This window comes from Protopterus annectens, chromosome 7.part0, assembly GCF_019279795.1.
Source record: "Protopterus annectens isolate FY-2018-M chromosome 7.part0, PAN1.0, whole genome shotgun sequence".
Classification (NCBI taxonomy): domain Eukaryota; kingdom Metazoa; phylum Chordata; order Ceratodontiformes; family Protopteridae; genus Protopterus; species Protopterus annectens.
In genome coordinates this window covers 341521050-341544448 of record NC_056739.1, presented here as the reverse complement: position 1 = coordinate 341544448, position 23399 = coordinate 341521050, and positions in this window count along the sequence as shown.

The following is a 23399-nucleotide window of genomic DNA, read 5'->3' as shown; positions in this document are numbered from 1 at the left end:
CCTGAAAGCGTGGGTGGAGAAGGGCCACATGTCACCCTCCAAAGGGTCCAGGTTGTGGTGCGTAGGTAGATCCAGCATTTAGTCACTGATCCCCTACGCCAGCTCGAGGCGAGAGTGACACATATCACGGGTGAGCCTGCCCCTCCTACACAGCCCCCAGCACAGCCACCCTCGGGGCTGTGAAGGTGCAGTGGAGACTGCCCATGGGTGGGGATTTCAGTCCCACTGTTACCATCTGTGGGCTCATGGGCTTGCGTTTTCCAAACATCCGTCCCCATCAATTGTGTTCAACCACCCTATGTGTCATACTCCACCCCTGTATGCATGTTTGTCTTGTCTGTTTACCTCCCCAACCTACCTCCCCAAATATACCTACTTCCCTACCTCACATTCCACTCTCACCTGAAAAAAAAAAAAAAAAAAAAAGGGCAATCTGTTCCCACAAAAATATTACGCCCCATATATAGCTGCCCATTTTGCACACTTGTCCGCTGGACATGTAAACAGAAAATTAGAATTGGCAGTACGACATACTTTGTTGTCCATACCCCTCTCTCAGGGGTGGAAGGTTCAAAATTTCACTCCAAATTAGCAACATATGCACAGCCGTTGCTGGTAAAGAAATGGGCAGCTATGGACCTTCCCTACACCCGTCCTGCACATCCCAAGCTTGTTTTCCTACTGTCTTTCCCTCTTTGTGCCCCCTTTTTCACCACTTTCCTATCTCCCCATTTTCTTTTCTTTCAAAAAAATTAGCACAGGGGTTAGCGGGAGTAAGCACTTTTAAGCAGAAGTAAGCAGGTTTGAGCGAGTGTGCGCATGTGTGCGCTTAGCTAAGCTTAGCTAAGCATCACGCAAATTCTCGCAAACCCGCTTACAACTGCTTAAAAGTGCCTTAATCACTCTGTATGTCAGGGCCCTTGTTCTGCTCAGCAGCAAAATAAAACACCTCTGTTAGCCTCGAACCACAGACCTTGGACACACTAGACTGCATGCAGTACCACTAAGCCACAGCAGATATACAATAACCTGCTGCTGAAATAAATATATCATGCATTACAATGAGTGAATGTAAAGGGAAAATAGGAAGGCCATAAAACATAGCTTGTTCTGTGGATCTGTACCAGCACTTGTTGTGAAACTGCATTACATGAGTGCAATGTGTACAGTAAGATGTTGCTGAAAAATATTTCTCATGCACCAGAATACGTGAATATAAAGTAAAGGTAGGAATGCCATAACACAAAACCTGTCCTGTGGAACTATACCAGCAGTTGTTGTGGAATTGCATTACATGACTGTGATAACAGAACCAGACATTCTAGCAGTAAATACTGTTACAGCAGCACTACACAACCCCCACACAGTTGAGTGTGTGAATAAATATTCACAGTATACCAGTTCACAAACAGTTCATGTGCCAAAAGAATACATCCCAATAACTACTTATGTATGGCAGTAAATTGTATCAGTAGAAAAGAAACTACATACCCCCATGTATCTTGTGTTAGCAAATGTAGGGGTGAGTACAATTCTACACTGACAACTGTGTAGTGGAAGTGGCAACATCCAGGTCAGAGTGCAACAAAAATATCACTGGCTACACCTTTAGCGTCAGATATAAGAACCATACCAACCTTCTGACTTACACATCGGTCTCTACAGCAAAGAAGCATGGGCCCCACTCTGGAAAGCTGAAAGGGCTACGCCTACCTGACATAGCAATTTATAGCATTGGGTTGCTATGACAGTGAGTACTGCAATTACCACACAGCAGGCTGCATGTAATCACCAAATGGCAGACACCAATTGGTGCAGAGGCCATCACATGCACATGTGCAGATACCTATATAAGCAGGCTGTACTTGCTGGGCACACATGCAATCATCACATTGTAGCTGCAGAGTGAGAGAGACAGAGACAGAGACAAAGAGAGAGACACACCCCCCCCCACCCACACCAGTGGGAAAAAAATAACTAAAAAAAAAAAAAAAAAAAACATCAATCAAAGATGAAGACACAGCAATGTGGGAACTACAAACACATACAAAGGTAAGGTATGTAACAGATATGGATTTACTGGCATGTAGGATGTTTTTGAAGACTACACTACATAGTTTGAATCATCAGTTTGTGGCAGCAGTATGTATCTATGCACAGAAGCCCTGCAAATATACTGCCATGGACATTTTAGTGTGTAGCTGTGTGCAGTGGGACACAAGTGTGACATATGTAGCTCAGCAATAAATGTCAAACGTCTGAACCATGTCATCTGTGTCCTGTACAGTAGTCTGTACAATGTCTATTTGAGGGTGTAGCACATACAGCTATAAAAAGGAAAGGTATGTAACAGATATGTATTTACTGGCATGCAGTACATGTTTTTGACATACACTACATAGTTTGAATCATCAGTTTGTGGCAGCAGTATGTATCTATGCACAGATGCCCTGCAAATATACTGCCATGGACATTTTAGTGTGTAGCTGTGTGCAGTGGGACACAAGTGTGACATATGTAGCTCAGCAATAAATGTCAAACATCTGAACCATGTCATCTGTGTCCTGTACAGTAGTGTGTACAATGTCTGTTTGTGGGTGTAGCACATACAGCTATAAAACCATGGATGTGACAGAGTAACAAATGCATGATAGTCGTATCAATGTGTAGCTTAGTATTGGCAACAGCTGTACCAGGCTAGTATGGCAAATAAGTAGTGTTGGCTATATATACACCCTCTAATATTACTGTGTGCTCACATGTGACACCTGTTCATGTTGCAGTAGGGCTCAGCAGGTCTGTTGTGAGGTCCACGGACACAGAACAGTGTGGACCTTGTGTGTGTATGGCACACACATATGGAGAGATCTGTCTGTGTCACATATATTAGCATCTGTACATGTGCATAGAGCAAGGGACATACTGCAACTGTTTGTGAAGGGTGGACATACAAATGTTGTTGAAGGCTGTTCTGTGCATACTCCGATGTAGGTTGTAGTGTGTGGCAAACAAGTCAGCATACAGTGCTGGTATATGAACTGTCATTAAACACAGTGGGTATGAAATGTCAGGCATGCAGTGTTGCAGCCAGTGAGGCCTGCTAAAGTTACGTGCGCTAAGTACAACTCCAATGCATTCTGCACAACACTGTGGAATATGAGTACATAGTGACACACTAACCCACGCACGTTCAAGCTTGCACGGCCCAACAGCAGAACAGGAACAAACAAGAGCCAGCAACAGGTTCCCAAATGCTTTAATGAGGTAAAATAGTGTCAAAGACACATCCACTCTCCATAACCTCAAACTAGTTTCGGTATAGTACCTTCTTCAGTGAGGATAACAGCCATAATAATTACATAAGACATGCTCCTTATATATACATGAATAATTAATCAACTAATAACCAAATGGTTACCAATTAGTTACAAAATCAGATTTAAAGACATGCTTCACAATGAAACCTAAATAATAAGTAGGAATTCTTAAATGCACAAACAGTGCATGAATAATACAATTTAGACAAAAATATAAATGTGATAACAATAATATAAAGCCCAGATGTGGTGTTAAATAACTAACAAATATATATATATATTATTAATATATATGTGAAAAAACCTTACAAATGGTCATTCAAACCTGGAGAAAAAAGAGCTCCCAGGTGAATAATCCAGTATTTCTCTTTCATACTTAGGACACTCTGCCAACCAGTCTGGTTGGACCTGTTGCCCTGTACTTTATCAATGACACAAAATATAAATTTAGCAGATGGATGCTTAACAGTATGTTGATATAATGCATTACTGATTTGTGAGTCCGGAATGAGGACAATACCCTAAGCACTAAAATACATAGGAAATATCCACAATTTAATACTCTTCTTCATTCTTCTAGTATGCACCCACGCCACACCATCCGCAACATCCCTAAATCACAATATCTGCGTCTTAAACGTATTAATTCATCTCCTCAGGATCATGAAGATGCCATCCAGGATTTAAATTATAGATTTCTTGATAGAGGTTATTCTATGAGGGATATATCCAGTGCCAGGTTGTGGACAGATCAGCAGTCTAGATCAGATCTTTTAAAATATCAGAGTAGGGGTACTGATAAAGGTGATACCATTAGATTTATTACCACATTTGGGAAAAATCATCAATTGATCAGAAATGTGTTGAATAACAATTGGAATATACTTTTGGCTAATGAACATCTTCGTCACATATTGACTGACGAATGTTCTATTTCTTACAGGAGGGGTAAAACCTTGGGCACGTTATTCTCTCATTATAAACATAAGGACAGTGGAGGTGCAACATATAGACAACTTACCCTTTCTGGTGATGAGCTGTTGGGGTCTTTCCTGTGGTCATTGCACTTCCTGTTTAAGTATTAATAAAACTAAGGAATTTTCTAGTGCCAATACTAGTAAGATATTTGATATAATGATATTTGCCAATTGTTCAACATGCTGGGTGATTTATTTAGCCATATGTCAGTGTCAAGCTTTTATGTGGGTAAAACCTCGAGGTCCCTCCAACTAGAATTGTAGAACATCGTAGTGACATTCGGACTCACAAAATCAGTAATGCATTATATCAACATACTGTTAAGCATCCATCTGCTAAATTTATATTTTGTGTCATTGATAAAGTACAGGGCAACAGGTCCAACCAGACTGGTTGGCAGAGTGTCCTAAGTATGAAAGAGAAATACTGGATTATTCACCTGGGAGCTCTTTTTCTCCAGGTTTGAATGACCATTTGTAAGGTTTTTTCACATATATATTAATAATATATATATATTTGTTAGTTATTTAACACCACATCTGGGCTTTATATTATTGTTATCACATTTATATTTTTGTCTAAATTGTATTATTCATGCACTGTTTGTGCATTTAAGAATTCCTACTTATTAGTTAGGTTTCATTGTGAAGCATGTCTTTAAATCTGATTTTGTAACTAATTGGTAACCATTTGGTTATTAGTTGATTAATTATTCATGTATATATAAGGAGCATGTCTTATGTAATTATTATGGCTGTTATCCTCACTGAAGAAGGTACTATACCGAAACTAGTTTGAGGTTATGGAGAGTGGATGTGTCTTTGACACTATTTTACCTCATTAAAGCATTTGGGAACCTGTTGCTGGCTCTTGTTTGTTCCTGAATATGAGTACATAACAGTATACCTCGCAGCCTTCACATAATTGACATTCCCACTATGAAAGGTGGGCCGTTTATGTGCCTATATGGATATCACTATGTACACCAATGTTTGTTTGTGTATATGTGTGTAAATATATGTAACAGAAACACATATATATGTGTATATATATATATATCTATATATATATATATATATATATATATATAGAGAGAGAGAGAGAGAGAGAGGAACAGGCTCATAATTACTGTGACAGATGGCTGTTGACAAAGCCGTGGACCCAAGTTCAATGTTGACACTGCAGTGGCATCCCTACTGGAAAAAGCTCCGCACACATGAACCACCACATAGGTGGTAGTCTACCTAATACCGAAAGTGTGAAAAGAGACCATGGGACACAGGTGGACTGTAGTCTCCCCTTCGATAATCACAGTGACACACTAGTCATGTAATCTGTCTACCTGCCACAACTCATCACAAAAGGTGTGTCATCCAGGGAAATATAGGTGAGTGTTCCCTTCAACCCATCACACATAAAGCCCATTACAGGGTATAATGCCCCATGTGGTATGTACCTCACAAGACATCCAGACCTACAGGAAATGACAAAGACATACCTCACAAAGAGTAATACCAGCCCCAAACAGATGCACTATGCAGCCCATCCCACAAACCCACAACTAGACTGTGTCGCATACCACCTACCCAGAGGTGATGATTGCCTGACATACTAAGCTATGTAAAAACCAGAGCTGTTGGACATGCTGCACATAATCAGATCATAATCCCTACATGCTACATGCTCTAAGGACCCAAACCTTCTGACCACAATAAACAGCACATGCTGGAGGGATAGGTTCCCATCACAGAGACATCCCATACCCTGGAACAAACCAACTATCCATAGCAAACAAAGCTCCCAATCAGCAGTCATCTTAATTAATCATGAAGATTGTATGGGAGATAGTGAATACAGCCAGGCGTTCACCTCTGTGACACCGCTTGACAGGGCCTCGTGACATGCAATGACCTGTGTGTCACAGGCCAGGGTAGCGTATGGCTAGGCTTCCATAGGCCCTAGGGCCAATAGCCTCATACCTACCTATGAGGTGATGCACACCCACATGTACCTGTTATCAGAATTGCTATGTGAGCTTGACTGAGTGTAATGGTGCATGTGTTGGTGAATGTGTCAGAGTTAGGTTTATGTGTGCTAGCATAGTGGGAAACTGTCATGATAGTATGTGTCCTAGCTGTGATCCCAGCAAAAGCTGTGTATAAAATTGCTAGGCTGACAAAGCTGTATGCCATATGTCACTGGCACAAGGGTCTCCCTAAAATTCATAAAGAGACTTGGCCTGTTCCGATGAGGCCTATTGTAGCGGGTGAAGGGTGGGTTACTGCCCATATATCGATCTTTCTGGAAAATCTCCTGCATCCAGTAGTAAACAATTGTCATACTATCCTTAGTGACACTTACCAACTTATAGATAGCCTTAAGGGCCTACATTTAGAAATGAGGGACACAGAGTATCTCCTCATAACCATGGATGTGGAGAAACTCTTTACCTCGATCCCTAATGATATAGGGATACAGTATATCAGGGAGCTTTTGCATAAAGAAACTCAATTCTCTAATGACAGAATAATACTGATAACTCAGCTTCTGGATATAGTGCTTAATAACAACATGTTCATCTTTGAGAATGAGTATTTCTTACAGGCATGGGGGGTTGCCATGGGCACCCCCTGTGCCAATACTTATGCTAACTTGGTGGTATACTGGTGGGAAAAGCTGTTTTTGTTTACCCACGAATCCTCTAGATTTATAAGATACTACAGAAGGTTTGTAGATGACATACTTATATTTTGGGAAGGTACGATTGATAGTTTCCATCACTTCCTTGGTTATCTACAAACCACAACTGACTTCTTGAAGTTTACTGTAGAGACTTCATGTTATGAGGTTAATTTCCTTGATGTCACACTCAGATTGACAAAAGAAGGAGAGGTAGTCACCAGGATCTATAGAAAAGCTGTATGGAAAAATGCACTATTAGCACCGGATAGTATGCACCCAGCTTACACCTTTCGTGGCATAGTCACCAGTCAATTCATTAGAGTTTCTAGACTCTGTCAAAATAGAGATGATCTTTTGAAAGAAGTTAACAACATGGAATCTCTGTTTAGAGACAGGGGGTATGATATGACCATGGTTAGAAGGGTGAGGAATGAAATTATTGGAGACTTAGAACATGACGCTAGTTTAGAATTTTCTACTAAAAGTGGATGCAGGATGGAAGCCAATGCTGGCTCCAGTACTCATGGAAAAAGGCTCAGTTATGTTATTAAATTTACTAATGAGGTGGAGAGCGTTAGAAGGGTGATAAGGAAGCATTGGAATGTCCTTACAGTAAACAAGGAGATTAGCAATATTGTAGGTCTTACACCAACATTTTGCTATAGCAACAGTAACAACCTCAAGAGACAACTCTGCAATGATCGACAAATCACGAATACAGGAAAGTCCACCAGTTTAATACTAGGGGACTTGGTGAGAAAAGGAACATACCCCTGTTTACACTGTCCCAGCTGTAACAGTATAAGTAGGGTACAGAACTACCAACATCCTAATATGAATTTTGTCTTCAAACCTAGATATTATGCTGATTGTAATACCAAAAACGTGATTTATCTGGCCACCTGTTCTTTTTGTACAGTATTTTATGTGGGTCTAACTAAGAGAAGATTAAGGGACCGCATTTATGACCATCTCTATGAGATCCGTAAACAGGTGGATACAAATGCTTTGGCAAGGCATGTCAAAGAGTGTCCCTCTCATTCCTTTACATTTAGGGTTTTGGATATAATTATTCCAACTCTAAGAGGAGGCAGTATTGAACAAAGATTGGCTAGAGCCGAGCTACATTGGATACTGAAATTGGCGGCACATATTCCACCAGGGCTGAATGGTTCCATCTCTTTAAAACCCGTGCTGATTGAACGTAGGTGAAGTTTGTGTTTGTGTCTTAAAACTACACATTTCTATACTGTTTAACAAAGCTAATGATAGCATCAGTGAGCATTAGGCTTTTTTCTGACCCGTGATATGTGTATGTAGGTCCTCTAATCATCTATAGCTCTTGATGAGCTGGATGTATAAGTATTTAAGTTAGGGGTATACTACCCCTTTGGAAATTTGGATGTATACTATTATGGGATGGATCATTTTATAATTTATTAAATTTAACATCATGGTCTGTATTCCATAACATTATACATGTGTATGTGTGTACCCAAGATAAATTCACTTTTTGATACTCATGACATATATATATTTTTTACTGTAAGTATGCTTCATTGTAGATGTAACATTTAGTCTGATATAATGGTTTTTGAGATTTGATCTTTGAACCAGTATAGTTTTTTTCTGGTACATAATTATGTACACTTGTAATAGGATGGTATGTCTTTATTACAAGATGTAGGTTAAGGGTAGTTGCCTTGAGCATTGTAACATTCTTACATAGTGTTGGTTGTGATGTTTAAGTAAGATCTGTGCGAAGTTTTGGGATTATAGCACCCTAAACATTGTTGTTTATATGTGTATGTATATATATATATATATATTTTTTGTCGCATTAAGAACACAGACATTTTATATATGTTTTTTATTAATACATTTTTGTTGTATGTTTTTTATATGTTTTTTATATTTATATATATTTTCTATACATGTTTTGTAGCAATGTATTGCTATGAATATTATAGTGGTTATATGGAATTTTTGGTAGTTTTTTAGGCACATAATATATCTTGTAATTTAATATTTGTAATAAGGGCCTTGCTTTTAATCATTGACTCAATAAATACCCTGCAATATGATATACTTTATTACGTTTGAGAATGCATGAGATCTGTAGAAGTATCAGGTGTTGCCTCTAGTATATGGTTAGAGTATCAATACAAGTGCCAGTAATATCTTCGGCTATACTTCTCTACATTTCTCTATATTCATTTAGTGGTATATTTATGTATGTCCTAAAATGTAGGAATAGGAATGATGCATTTATGTATGTCTTAAAATATAGGAACTAGGACCCTTAAGAAGTGTAAACTTGTATGCGTATAAACGCTGGTCTTTATCGAATTTCTTTAGCTAGTGGGCTGTAGTGTTTCGCATTAGGACCAGGGGGACAACTTTTTAGAGTAGGAGGCATTCTTTTTTGAGCACCTAGACATGTGATGTCAACAACAAATGGAGAGAGGCTCAGTTCGCAATAGTAGACAGTTTGCTGATGCTTTTTCGTGGAGTTTATCCCGCTGATGGAATTAGGGATTGAATATTTGCTTTCTATAGAACTCCGGACATTTAAGGTAGAGGATCTATGTATATGTATAATTTAAGGGATGAGGAGCATTACGGCAGCATTCTGTTGCAGGAATGTCTAGCATGTAAGTGATGCACATTATTTGTGAACGCTACACGCTCTGGAGCTAGCGTTTTTGTTCAGCAATTTCATTGAATATGCATTATTGTAGTATGATCATGTATATATATTCTATCTTTACGCATTGTCTGAATTTGGTAGGGTTTTGTTCTTTAAAAAATCCAGCAATGCCTTGAATTGAATGTAAAGAAAAGAAAAGAAAAAATGCATATTTGTTTTAACTTGAATCTGAACGTCATGATGGGATTAATTTGTTAAGAGCTAATTAAGGCTTAATTTAATGAGCCCGCCAAAAGTTGTGTTATTTAAGTACCCTGGAATTATTTTGTGTTATTGTATCTGATGAAGCATAGTTTAACTATGCGAAAGCGCTCATTCTGTGTTCCAAATAAATGATTTTTTACATCTTTATCGTGGATATCTTCAGTTTGAATTGTGATTAACTTGGGACTTGTCTATAGAAGGTATTTGTTCGTGGTGACTGTTCTCATTTTTTGGACTTCATGTATGCCATATGTCCTAACATAGTCCCTTGATGTTGACTATGGTGCCCATTGTAGGCCAAAGCAGTACATGCATGCTTATTGAGTGTTACTGCTGGTGAATCCAACCCCTATATGAACTGTAGTACTACCTGCGGCTGTATGCCTTAACAGCACAGTATGGTCTACGTCCACACTGATTGGAACCACTGTTCCATGTGTTCCCTGTAGTCGTCAGAGATTACATATCTCAGGCAAACGGTCTCGTAACTACTGCCACACAGCACTGTAAGGTACACAGGTAAAGGTCACCTGTGTCACTATACCTATGTGCCCAGTGTGTATGTCTGATGTGTGTGTGTGTATGCCTGTACCATGGCCTTGGTCATATGTGTGTTACAGGATATAGGTGTGTATCTGGAAACATGTATAGTGTAGTACAGCAGTATGCAAAATATAACCATCAATGAGCACATGTGTTAGGCAGGGGTCTGCCATCAATAACTAGTGTGGTATACTAGTGAGACTGTCACTGGACTTCTCAATCATTGCAATGGATTACACTTATCATGATGCATTAGCATGAAATATACCTCCTGTGTTTGGGTTGTGCATTGTGTTGCATAGAGTGTGACATGTACTGTAGTGTAGTATTACATACTGTTGTAAGTTTGATGCTGTGCAAAGCATGGTTAGATATATAGAGTGTCCCAGGCACTGTCAACCGGTTGTGTGTTGAGTACTGACATGCATTATTGAAAGTGTGTATCTTCTGACAGCCAATAGGTTGCTATACATGATGGATAAATGATAACTGTACATTAGTAATATACATGTGCCTCATGACTTGCTCACACAATTTGTTTCATTGTATTCCAGGGCTATGTCCCACCATAGAAATCCTTCCTATAACATGGCAGAGGAGGAGGTATTAACTGCAAGCCTGGTGCAGCAGTATTCCCTGCTGTTCTCCAGAACCAGCCAGGGCCAGCAGGAGCGTACTGCGCTGTGGAATTTGTTTCATTGTATTCCAGGGCTATACCCCACCATAGAAATCCTGCCTATAGCATGGCAGAGGAGGAGGTATTAACTGCAAGCCTGGTGCAGCAGTATTCCCTGCTGTTCTCCAGAACCAGCCAGGACCAGCAGGAGTGTACTGCGCTGTGGAATTTGTTTCATTGTATTCCAGGGCTATATCCCACCATAGAAATCCTGCCTATAGCATGGCAGAGGAGGAGGTATTAACTGCAAGCCTGGTGCAGCAGTATTCCCTGCTGTCCTCCAGAACCAGCCAGGACCAGCAGGAGCAGACTGAACTGTGGCAGGAGCTTGTCTGTCGGGTAAATGACATAGGCATGCATAACTGTATGAGCAGGTACGCCATCACTGCAGTGATTTAATTAGACATGTCCGGCAGCGTGCATCTGATATCCGCAGACAGCAGCTTGCCACAGGTGGGGGGGTAGCCATCCACCCCCCCCTTCACCAGAGAGGAGGAGCTGCTCCTGAGCCAAGTGGATCCTGGTCAACAACAATTGCAACAACTAACATGTGTCATCATGGAGGCCGGAGTCACCCAGCAGGCTGACACGGAGCATGCAGGTAACATGGCATAGCTGTAGAGTACTGTTACCACAATTGTTAGAGCATGCTTATGTGAGATGTGTACTGTGTAGTTATACGATGTGGTGCCTAGTGTTGTGCAATGTTAATAAATAGGAATACAATCTGTAGGCCTGTGACTGTCAACCGTTGTACTACTGTACGATTATGAACACACAGTATCAATGACACAGTTGTTAGCACTGACGAAGTGTCTCATATCCTTGTAGGCCTCTCTTGTGTGACAGCAAGGCAGACGACACATGCTGGTGAGTGTGTTCTACCTTTAATACTGCTAATTAAATGTGCATTCCATAGGTGAGGTGTAGGCCATGTAACACACATATGCATAATGCATGCTGTGGATGTTTGCTGTGAGACTATGCACATCCCAGTAATGTGGGTAGCTGCCTAAAGCACACACAATACAGAGAGCAGTCCACAGAAGTGTGTCAACACTGATTTGGACATTGGATAGGCAGAGTCGATACACATGCACACAACATACACAACACTGTCATAAGCAGTACACTTTAACATGCCACACATGGCGTATTCAGACGTCCACTGTAAGGTTACACTACAGTATCCCACACTTCATCCACACAGCACACATAACATACCTGAGGGGTAGATGCCTCACATGTGGCTGTGCGACACTCTTCGACACAGTACACATTCATGGTACGCAATTCCCCCTATTGTGCACCTTAGAAACCCATGTAACAACTGGCTGTGAAATGGTGAATGTAGCCATGGTACTGCATGTCTGGTACAGCATGGTATGTGCTGGTCTGGAACACATTAGTAACCTTGAGTGACTACGTGATGCTGCATGATGATGGCCCATGGTAGTACACCCCATCCAGTCACAGTGACCACAGTACTAGACATAGCATGACTTGCTATGCACCTCAGTGTTGTGTGTGTGCAAACATAGGCACCTATACATGGTATGCATAGCAATCACCATTTGTACCATGTGACACATATATATATATTGTCATGCTATTGAGTGTATAGGTCACATGACACACACTGTGTCCATGTGATGTGTAATGTTGCAGTTGTGTTGTACCATGCCATGTCATGTCTGGCACTGGCATGTCCACATACTGTCCTACACGCACCATAACCACTATACAATGGGCATGTTGAGCAACGGTATTCCATCAGGTAGACTTGCACTACTCATCCCATGTGTATACATTGCATGCATGTGTTAATTCTGTGTCCACAATTATCTGCTAAACACCCAGATGCTCTCATCAGACATGGCTATCCATGTGACACAGAGATACACATCCAGCCATGGTATGTACACCTGTGTGAGATGGTGCACTGAACATTGCAGAGCTTATAACACTTGCACAGCACTGTCATGTCCATGTACACAGTGCATTCCAGGGTGAGACCAAACAATGAACAACAACACACATGCATCAAACACATGTATAGTATTATTGGCAAGGGCTCTCAACACACGCACTGCATGCTGTTGGGAAACACACTTCCTGCATTCTGACACGTGTGATATAATTGTTTGCCTTGTGATGCTGTACCCCACCATCACACACTACTGAGTATGTTCTGGACTGCTGGTGGTGTATGTGTGTGTGTGTGTGTGTGTGTGTGTGTGTGTGTGTGTGTGTGTGTGTGTGTGTGTGTGTGTGTGTGTGTGTGTGTTGTAGTGATGAGTGCATTTTTGGGTGTGTGTGCCTGTGTGCATGTGTTCATGTGTGCATGTGTATATGTGTTCATGTATTCATGTGTGCATGTATTAAAGTGCACATGTGCATGTGTTCATGTGTGCATGTGTGCATGTGTGCATGTGTGCATGTGTTCATGTGTGCATGTGTTCATGTGTGCATGTGTGCATGTGTGTATGTGTGTATGTGTTTTAACATCCTGTACAGATGGTAAAGTGTGTTTCCTGTCTCCCTCTCACAGGTCCTGAGGTAATGTTGGATGAATGCAGCAGGGAACCTGACGTCACTGCCACAAATAGTGGACATGATGATACATGTGTTGTGGCACAGGCAGGTTTGACAGGGTGCGTCGTTGGTCCACCAATCGACAGTACACAGCCTTCCACCCTGTCTATGCGCACATACATACTGCCGATACATCCCTCGACACCAATGGCCTTAGCTGGGGAACAGCATGTGGTAGGCATTGACCAGGATAGTGTGGTATCAATGGCACATGCAACCCCAAACAGCAGCCATGACCAGACACCTGGAATGGTACCACATAGGCATATGTCCAGGGGTTCTCGTGGGAGCACTGCTGGTCATAATGCCCCTAGCAGACATGCTCCCACAGGTCTCACAAACTCAGGTATGTTCAGGGCTGTAATACAGGCACAGGCATGTATGGAACAGTACACCAGGCAGGGACTTAGGGTGCAGAGGGCTCATAATACCGCTATCAATGACAGTATCCGTGACATTGCCGGTGCCATACATAATTACACTGAGGTCATTGATAGACGTTGGGTGGAGACACTAGATGTCCTCCGCAATGTGATGCCCATGCACCAGGACAGTGCAGGACAGCTGAGATGTCAACGTGGACATATGCCAGCAACTTCATCAGCTGGCAGTCATCACGGACGGCACACAAGGCCCAGCCGCTCCCGTAGTGGCAGTACCAGCCTCAGCAATGTTGGGGCTGGCCTGTCGATAGACCATCCTAGACGACCACGTGCACGTGGCTCTGGCCAGTCCCAGCAGGGACATGGGTCCAGTCAACATTCCTCTGCCTCTGACGATAGTACCCAGTTTATCGTAGTACCGATACTGTCCGTGTCACCCCTGCCAGGCACAGGTACAGTGTCCGTGGCCGGAGACTGTGATCTGTACAGCCTGGTGGGTACAGTCTGTGGCTGTCCCACAACCTCCCGTATTAGGCAGCCACAAGGGGGAACTGTGTGCATGCAGACACACACATAATCCAAACGCCTATGGCTAACACACACACATCACATCAAAACTGACCCATACTGTGCTGTTGTCCCTCACACACACACCCACACACACACATACATGTCGATTGGATGGGTCAGTGTCAGGCACTGGCAAACCAATAACACACCCTGTGCATATGATGAAACTGTGCCACTTCCTGTCATCTGTGACTGTGATACAGGAACAGGCTAACATGGTGCTGATGCACAGGGTGACCTAATAGCAGTGTAGCAATGTTAGCATGTTGTCAACAGTAAAGTGTAATAATATCCTTATAGGTATATATGAGCAGGCATGATGCATTAAAGCTGAGAATATCAATGTAGTATTGTTTACACCAGGGTTAATTCCAAACATGGATCGTCCGCCCATGTGCCACTTGGCTGATGTGTGTGGTACTGGCAGCATGTGTGCACTGTCTGCATGTATGTGCATGGAGGACACATGGGAAGGGTTACAGTCCCTGTATTACACAGTGTTAACACTTCATATGTCCTATTGGTGGCTAGTATGCATTTTACTACACATTGGGTTGGGAGGGTGGCCTAATGGTTAAGGTGTTTGCCTTACAAACACAAGGTGCAGGGTTTGAGTCTCACAAGGGATAATTGGCTAGGCTTACAATGGCTCACAAGGGCAGTTAGCCTAGTACTAACCTATGAACCTATGAACCTATATGTTACATCTTGGGTACACATGTGTGTATGACATGGTTTGACACTATGCTGTGGGTGGTAGCATTAATATCAGTCATTGGTTTTTATTCTGGTAGTGTACATAATCTCAACAGCCTGATTTTAACCAATTGTTAGATGATGTTTTGACAACTGACATACAGCTGTAGGGTACACAGTAGCATATGAATCCTTCCGGTACTATACTATACCAGTTATCAGTGGTATTGACTGCCACACATTCCCATGACCACTCCTGTAGGCATGTGGCCATCCTAGGTACTAGCAGACACACTAGGGATATGTCCGTCCACATCTAGTAATGCATACAGTGGCCTACAATGCATTCTCTGGATTAGATGCTCTTCCTCCACAAGGGTAACATACAGACAGATACCTGTTGACAAACCCATGCTGTGAAGCTATGAGCCAACTATAGCATAGTCATCCACATTTACTACTCATGGTAACCTGACAGTACCACATTGGTAGTAGCCCACGACATGTAGCAGGGGTACAGATGTATATATACAGCCACATGTGATGTCATCTGTCCTCTGGTATTCACATTCCCAAAAGTATGCTGATGTCCGTCAGGGTATCACATAAGCAATAAGGGGTCTGTATGCATATCCACAGGGTTGTTGTACACCTATACTGAATGCCCATTATTGACAGACTGTGTTGTGTTTGAACATGTCTGTGATATACCCCAGGCATGAACCCTCACCCACACTATTCTATAAACACTGTCATGTGTGTGTGTGACATGGATGACCTAGGGCACAGATCCCTACAGTGGCTGGCCATGTTACATACATACATATGTGATCTACGGTCTGTGAAGCAGCACCACAGACTGTCAGTGGTAACAGATGTATTAGTGTGGAAGGCAGGCTTCACACCTGTGATGTGACTGAGGTCACATGTACATCTATGTCTTTGTTAAAAATTGAGGTCACATGTACATCTGTGTATTTGCTACACAGATACCTGACGTGTGCAATGCACATACTGTTGTTTTACTGATATGTCATACATTAGTAAAAGCAAAACCCACAGCACAGGTTCAGTGCAAATGTCTCCACCCCCACCCTCCCTACACAGCAAATGTCCATCCCAACAGGATGTAGCCTCCCTGACATCACAGATGTACAGGTGTGCGCTGCCCTCTCCAAAGCAGACATCACAGCATCAATGGGACCGGACAGTGTCCTGGCCTGCATGTTACACAAGCTTCATGATGAACGTAACCCTCACATTAGGTCACTGTTCATTTTCAGAGTCACTACTGGATGTGTACCCAAGGAATGGCATACAGCAACAGTGTTCCGCTCCACAGGGGTGGTGGCACAGTGGACCACGGACAATGTTGCCCTATAAGCACAGCTAGCCTGGTCTGCAAAGCTATGGAGCGTATCATCATGGAACTCATACACATAGACATCGGGAACATACAGACACTGGATCCTACACATCTCGCCTTGGCTGTGGGCAGATCTTGCCTCTTGACCCTGTTCAACTTCTTTAAACAGTTAACAGGTCCATAGATGTAGGTTATCCACACAGCCTACCTGGGCCTCGCATACACCTTCAACAAAATACCCCACTCGGACATTTTACATAAGCTGACCAGCTTCGATATCGACACATATGTCACAGAATGGATTGCTAACTGGATCAGGGTTAGCACACACATGGTCAATTTTGCAGGTGCCATGTCTGACTATACACCAGTTACACATGGCATCCCACAAGGCTCAGTCCTGTGACCTGTCTTGTTCAGTAAATATTTCTCTGATGTACAGGCTATCACAGGAGGAATATGGCTGACCATGTTCGCAGATGACTGCATACTGGGTGCCATAATCAACTCTCCAGCTGGCACAAGCATCCTCAAAAAGGGTCTCACAGAGATGGACAACTGGTGCCAGAGCCATGGCCTACAGCTAAATGCCATTAAATGCATAGTCATCCCCTTTGGGAATGACAACGTGCCCACACATTACCATTTTGGTGGTAATCCATTATGTACGATAGGAGTTGTTATGGCTTTGGGGACATGAGTACTTAGTACTCTCGCCTTTGACAATCACGTTGCCAAAGTGGTTAGACAGACCTTCTATATAGCCCACCTTATCCCATGAGGTTTCACATCTAAATCATGTGGGTCATTGTGCCCCTATAGTCATCAAGCCTATGCCTGGATACAATGCCACATTTGGGATGTACCTTACCCAACACCTGCAGCAACTGTAATGCCCACAGATTACCTCACCAAGTAGATCTAGGGACTCACACAGATGGCCTGCGCACTTCGGCTACCGTAACTCCAGCTATACTCGGTCGCTTACCGCCTACTCGAATGTGATCTGTGCCTGTTGTTTAAAGACATGTCCAACCCAGATTTCATGGACATGATCCATCTCTGGATATCCACATCCCTTGGAGCTACATGCTCCAGGGATGTAAACCTCAGCACAGATGTTAATACGACATGCAGAATGGACAGATTGCTATCCAAGAGGCTCCACTCACTCTGGAATGGGATCCCAGTCCCGCATACGCAAGGCCCACCACTGACCACCTACAGGAGACATCTTGACGAATGGATGGGTGATCGTATGTTTACCCCAGGGATATCTTCTGTGTCCCTGCTTGACAGAGGCACATTAAAGTAAATGTAAATGGGCTATCTTGTGTGACCTACTATTCACAGGTGTGCACTAATATAACAGGGTTGCAGTAGCCAAATACACTCTGGCTAGGCTTGAACATGCCCTAGGGCAGATAGCCTAATATCAGCCTCTGAACCTGTGATACTGTTCGAGATTACATTGTTTATTGATGATACTGATTGCAGGTTTTGTTTCTTCTTTGCTTTCCCACTTTCTATGAACAACATAAGTATCTGCAGAACGTATTTGATTTTGATAGGGTTCCTCTATATTATATATGTGTCTGTCGTCATTTAACTGTGTGCACAAGGCGGATTGGTGGATAGTGTGAAGTTCCTGGGTTAACACATGCAACTGCTGGATATGTGTGGCCCACTGCTGTACTCAGTCATGGCCTAAGTTTGTGATCATGTCCAGTTCTGCCTTTCAGTGTTTTGTTGCCTGACATTTGTCTCATTTATTCAAGTGTGTGAGCATGCCCAATGTGACCTTTCATTATGTTGCTGTCTGAGGTCCACTACATTTGTAGATGTGTGTGAGCATGAGCATTATTAAAATTTATACTAGCTGTGTGTTGAAGATCAGGTTCTATTCTTACTGCAGGGCTCACTTGACGGGGATTATGCTATGCCTGCAGGGTTTCCATGAGATACTTTGCATAGACCTATCAACATTTCTTCATACAGGCTGACCACTGACATATTGTCCTGGTTTAGTGGTTCAGTGCTATGACTGTAGTGCACAGTATCCTGGGTTTGAGGCCTGTCACTGCTTTATATTTTCATACTGAGCAGACCTGACTGCTTACGGGCCACTGGGCAAATATGGGCATGTTGGCTTTGTTCGGACATGCCCAACTTAGACCACACTTGTCCAACATTGCTCAACATTATCCAACATTGCTGAATGTTGGCCAATATCGGTCAGCATTGACCACAGTTATGCTAGTTAGTGTGTGCAATTTTGTTTACATATATTGATTGGTGGTGAAAGCTGTTTAGCACTGCTTTATATTGCTTAACAGATGGCAATCATGCCTCGGGTGGTGCTGCAGGGCTGCCTATGTTGGATGCACATACTACACTCCCTATACGTGTTTGAGGACAGGTAGTGTCATGTTAGGCATCCCTTTTACTCTTTGTGCATGTCGGAGAGAGGTATCATTTCCAGGGTTCCTACTGGGCCAGTGTATGTGCTATGCGTTGCCTCTTTGCCAAGGCCAGGGCATACTGGGCATGCCTCCTTCTGCCTACTGGGGCAGGCTCAGCTTGTTCCTCCTCTGAGTCATGCTCTGCCTGTGATGGCCTTGGCAATGGTGGGGGGCTGTTTGGGCCAGGCCTATGCTGGTCCTGCTGCAGCTGTTTTTGCAAGATCATATTATGTAGCATAGCACATACTATGACAATTTGGGTACATGTAGTTGGTGAGTACTGCAAGGCTCCACCAGATGTGTCCAGGCACCGGAACCGTGACTTGAGCAGCCCAAACACACATTCGATTACATTTCGTGTTTGTGCGTGTGCCTCATTATGGCGTTCCTGTTCAGGTGTGTGTGCGTTTCTGATGGGTGTCATCAGCCACGGCTCCAGTGCATAGCCAGCATCCCCCACTAGGTGACCTTGAGGGATGTCCTCATTGGCAAATGTCTGGCACAGCTGTGTCAGACGCCAAATATGGGAATCATGGTAGCTTCCAGGGCAGCCAGCACACACATTCAGTATTATGCCCTGGGCATCACACACAACCTGGCAGTTGATTGAGGGGAAGCCCTTGCAGTTAAAGTAGACCGTACCCCGCTCACCAGCTGGTGCTTTGATGTGTATATGCATGCAGTTGATTGCACCCACTACCTCAGGTATTCCGCTATTTGCTGGAAGTGATGTATATTGCTGGCCAGTACCTCACGGGAATTGGAAAAATATACATGATCACCGACATGTGCTGACATGGAATCCAGGAACTGGTGCAGTACCCTGTATGCTGATGTCTGTGATATCCCCATCATATCACCAGTTGGTCTCTGGAAGGTACATGTTGCTAATATTCTTAGGCCAGCACATACCTTGGTTTCCACTGGGATGGGTTCCCCTCTGTTGGTTCTGTGTGTGAGGCGTGGCCTACACAGCTCAACAATTTGCTGCATGAGGTCTCTGTCCACTCTATAGTGCTCCACTATCTCCAGCTCATGTAGCCCCTGATAGGTTACCCTGGGCCTTTACACTCTTCTCCGTCTCCTCACTGTGGGTTGTCAAGCAGCATTCGCATTGTCACCACCCTCAGCATGTTGCATATGTCGCCTTATAACAGCAATAGCAGCCCCAACATTTCTTTGTTTCAGTAAAGCTTTTTCAGTTTTCACTTCTATTAGCTTACTGCAGTGTTGCAGTGTCTCTGAGGGAAACATAGTGGAATGTTGTTTGCAGAATTTTAAGTGCTGGGCTAGGCCAGTGTACTGCCTGTGTAATTGCCTGATTCTAATTGTTTTCACCTGCTAGCACTGCTAGTACTCCCTGGTTAACTTCCTACTATTTGTTGTGCTTCCTTTTCCCGTTCTGTTTCCTCAGGGGGCAGCACCACGCAAACAAGCGCAAACACATGCACATGAGCTCATACGCGCACACACATGCTTACACGGACTAACGCCTGCTTATTCTTGCTAAAATACGCGTACACTGGCGCATACGCGCTTACACATCTTTAAACAACCTTACACATGCATACTCCAGCTTAAACGCGTGCACACAGTCTTACTCAGTTTTACACGCACGCACGTGCATACACATTGCAAGCATTTCTACAAGAAACGTTGGTGTTATCCATGGCATACACCTTAAATTTCTTGCCTTTAACTAGGATACCTGTTGACACACCTCTTCCAGTGATGGGCAACTGACAGCATACACATGCCATTCTGCTCCAATGAGCTTCACTTCTTTCATACATACCCCCCTCGTGATGTCACCTATCTTCTACTCAGATACTCCCCTTATCCTACTCCTACACTCCACTGACTTTGTTCATTTGCTATGTAAACTTGGGATTCACTATCCTTATCCTCATTTGCATAGGATTGCCTACTAATGCTTGGTTACATGTCTTAGCCTGAAATTCCCCCCTTAGCAACCTCTACTCAGTAGCCATGTTGTCTTTGGACGGCCATTCCCTTGCATTATAATTTAGGTATTACTATGAAATCCACATTTGTGGATTTTAATTCTTGTTTTTGGGGTTTTTAGAGCGCACTGCATTTGCGCGGCGCTGTGCTACGCTTAAACATCGGCGATCGGGATAAAAAAAGAAATTTATTTTATTTTTATTTTGCATTACTGAACATTGCCAGTGGTCGTATTTTTGGCCATTGGCATGCTTCCTCCACTGGATGCATCCTTTTTTTGGAGCTGTCACATCTCCGTTTTGCTATTTGCATAACCGTACTCAGTTGTCAACTGAATACATTTCTGCAAATAACACTACTCTTACTCAGACAGGTTCGAGTTTCCTGGATTGCAAATTTACCTATTACAATAGCTTTCAGCAGCAAATGAGGTAATTTGCATATCCTAGCCCTGCCTGTTTAAGACTCGTTTTGAGAGCTCTGTTGCACGCCCCTACCGGCTGTTCCTGGATCACTTGGCAGACATGATGGCTGCATGGAGTCTTACTTTACTCTTAGACTCCGTGCAAGCCTTCGTGAATCCGGCCCACTATTTTCCTAGTTCTTTTTCCTTCCAATAAATTTAACCAAAAACATTCAGTTAATAGCATTCTTTTTAAAGTTGAAGAATTATCGATTTGTAAATGACATATTATTGTGTATAAGCATTTTGTGTGCAAAAAAAACAACAGGATATAACATAGATAATCCATCCTGAGATGGCTTGGAGAATAAAACACCTTTCATAGGATTTAATGTAGTCCATCCAAAAAAAAATAAAAAAACAGCAGTTAATATTCCTGATTTCCAGTTGATAGGAAAAAAAATAAACTGAGAATAAATAACTTAGATTAGCCAGAAACATTCTATCAATTTCGTATACCCTTTTTTTGTGTAAGAAAATGTGAATGTTTGCCAGAAATTGATTTTTTACAAGCCTTATGAAGAATTTCCTCAGATTCTTTTGACACAAAATCTTGTTTCCCATAAGGAATTCTTAAAATTTTAATAACTTGATCAGGAAAAATTACATCCTTAATAGGATTCACAATTAACTGTTAAGTATAACCAGAACATTTGTTTACTTTTAGAAATAAACCAAAGTGAGAAAAAGTTTATTTTAAGCAAGTTAACATCTTTGAAATTTCATCTGAAGTTTTTACGAGAGTTATATCATCAGCATATGAATACATATAAGGTATCAAGATACTATTACAAATATATGAATATGAAGAAAGATTCATTTTATATCTGACACCATAAAATACAGATCCTATCACCATTCTTACCAGGTAACTACACAGGGGACAGCCCTCCCTAATGCCATTTTTAAAATAATAATTTTCCCCATCCATCCATTGACAATAGACTTAACTGTAGATTTAGTGTAAATAGACTTTGATACAATTAATAAAATGTTATCCAAAACCATAAGCTTTTAAAATTTGATATAAACTGGTATTTGATACAATGTCAAAGGTTTTTGCAATATCGTATGAAACCAATAAAGAAGATGATGTTGAAGTAAAAGTAGAAACCATTGCCTTAATCATTAGTAATAAATCAACTATGGGTCTTCCTGATATACCATATATATTTGAATATAATAAAGAAACCAAATTTGTCCTTAATGTAAATTGCAATGTTTTACAGAAAAGTTTGTAATCTGTATTGCACAATGCAATTAGTCTCCAATTTGCTATGTCCCTTCCATTGTTCTTTATTTATATAAACTTCATAAATCTGGTTAACAAATCTTGATGTATGATTCTATGTGAAAGACATTCATTAAATACTTTAACTAATGTTTTTAAATGTTCTGAAGTCAAGCCCTTATAAAAAGAATATGAAATTACATTGTTTCCTGGAACACTAATATATTTTGCTAGTATACTAAGTGCATTTTGTACCTCTGATAAAAATATAGGGGCATCTCTTTCTGCTGAATGATCAAATGACATTGAAGGAATAGGCCAATTAATTTCAATATCTGATTTGAATGAGTATACATTTGACAAGTAATTAATCACTATATTCATTATATCTTTTTGTCTCTACATTCTTGTCCTTTGGGATTGAGTAAACAATCAATATACGTTTCCTTCTTTAAAACTTTTTTCCAATATAAGGTAAAAATTGTTCTCCTCATCCCTGTAATGAATGTCCAAGATTCCATAATACCCTTTTACTCTTTTCAAATTTGATTCAAATAA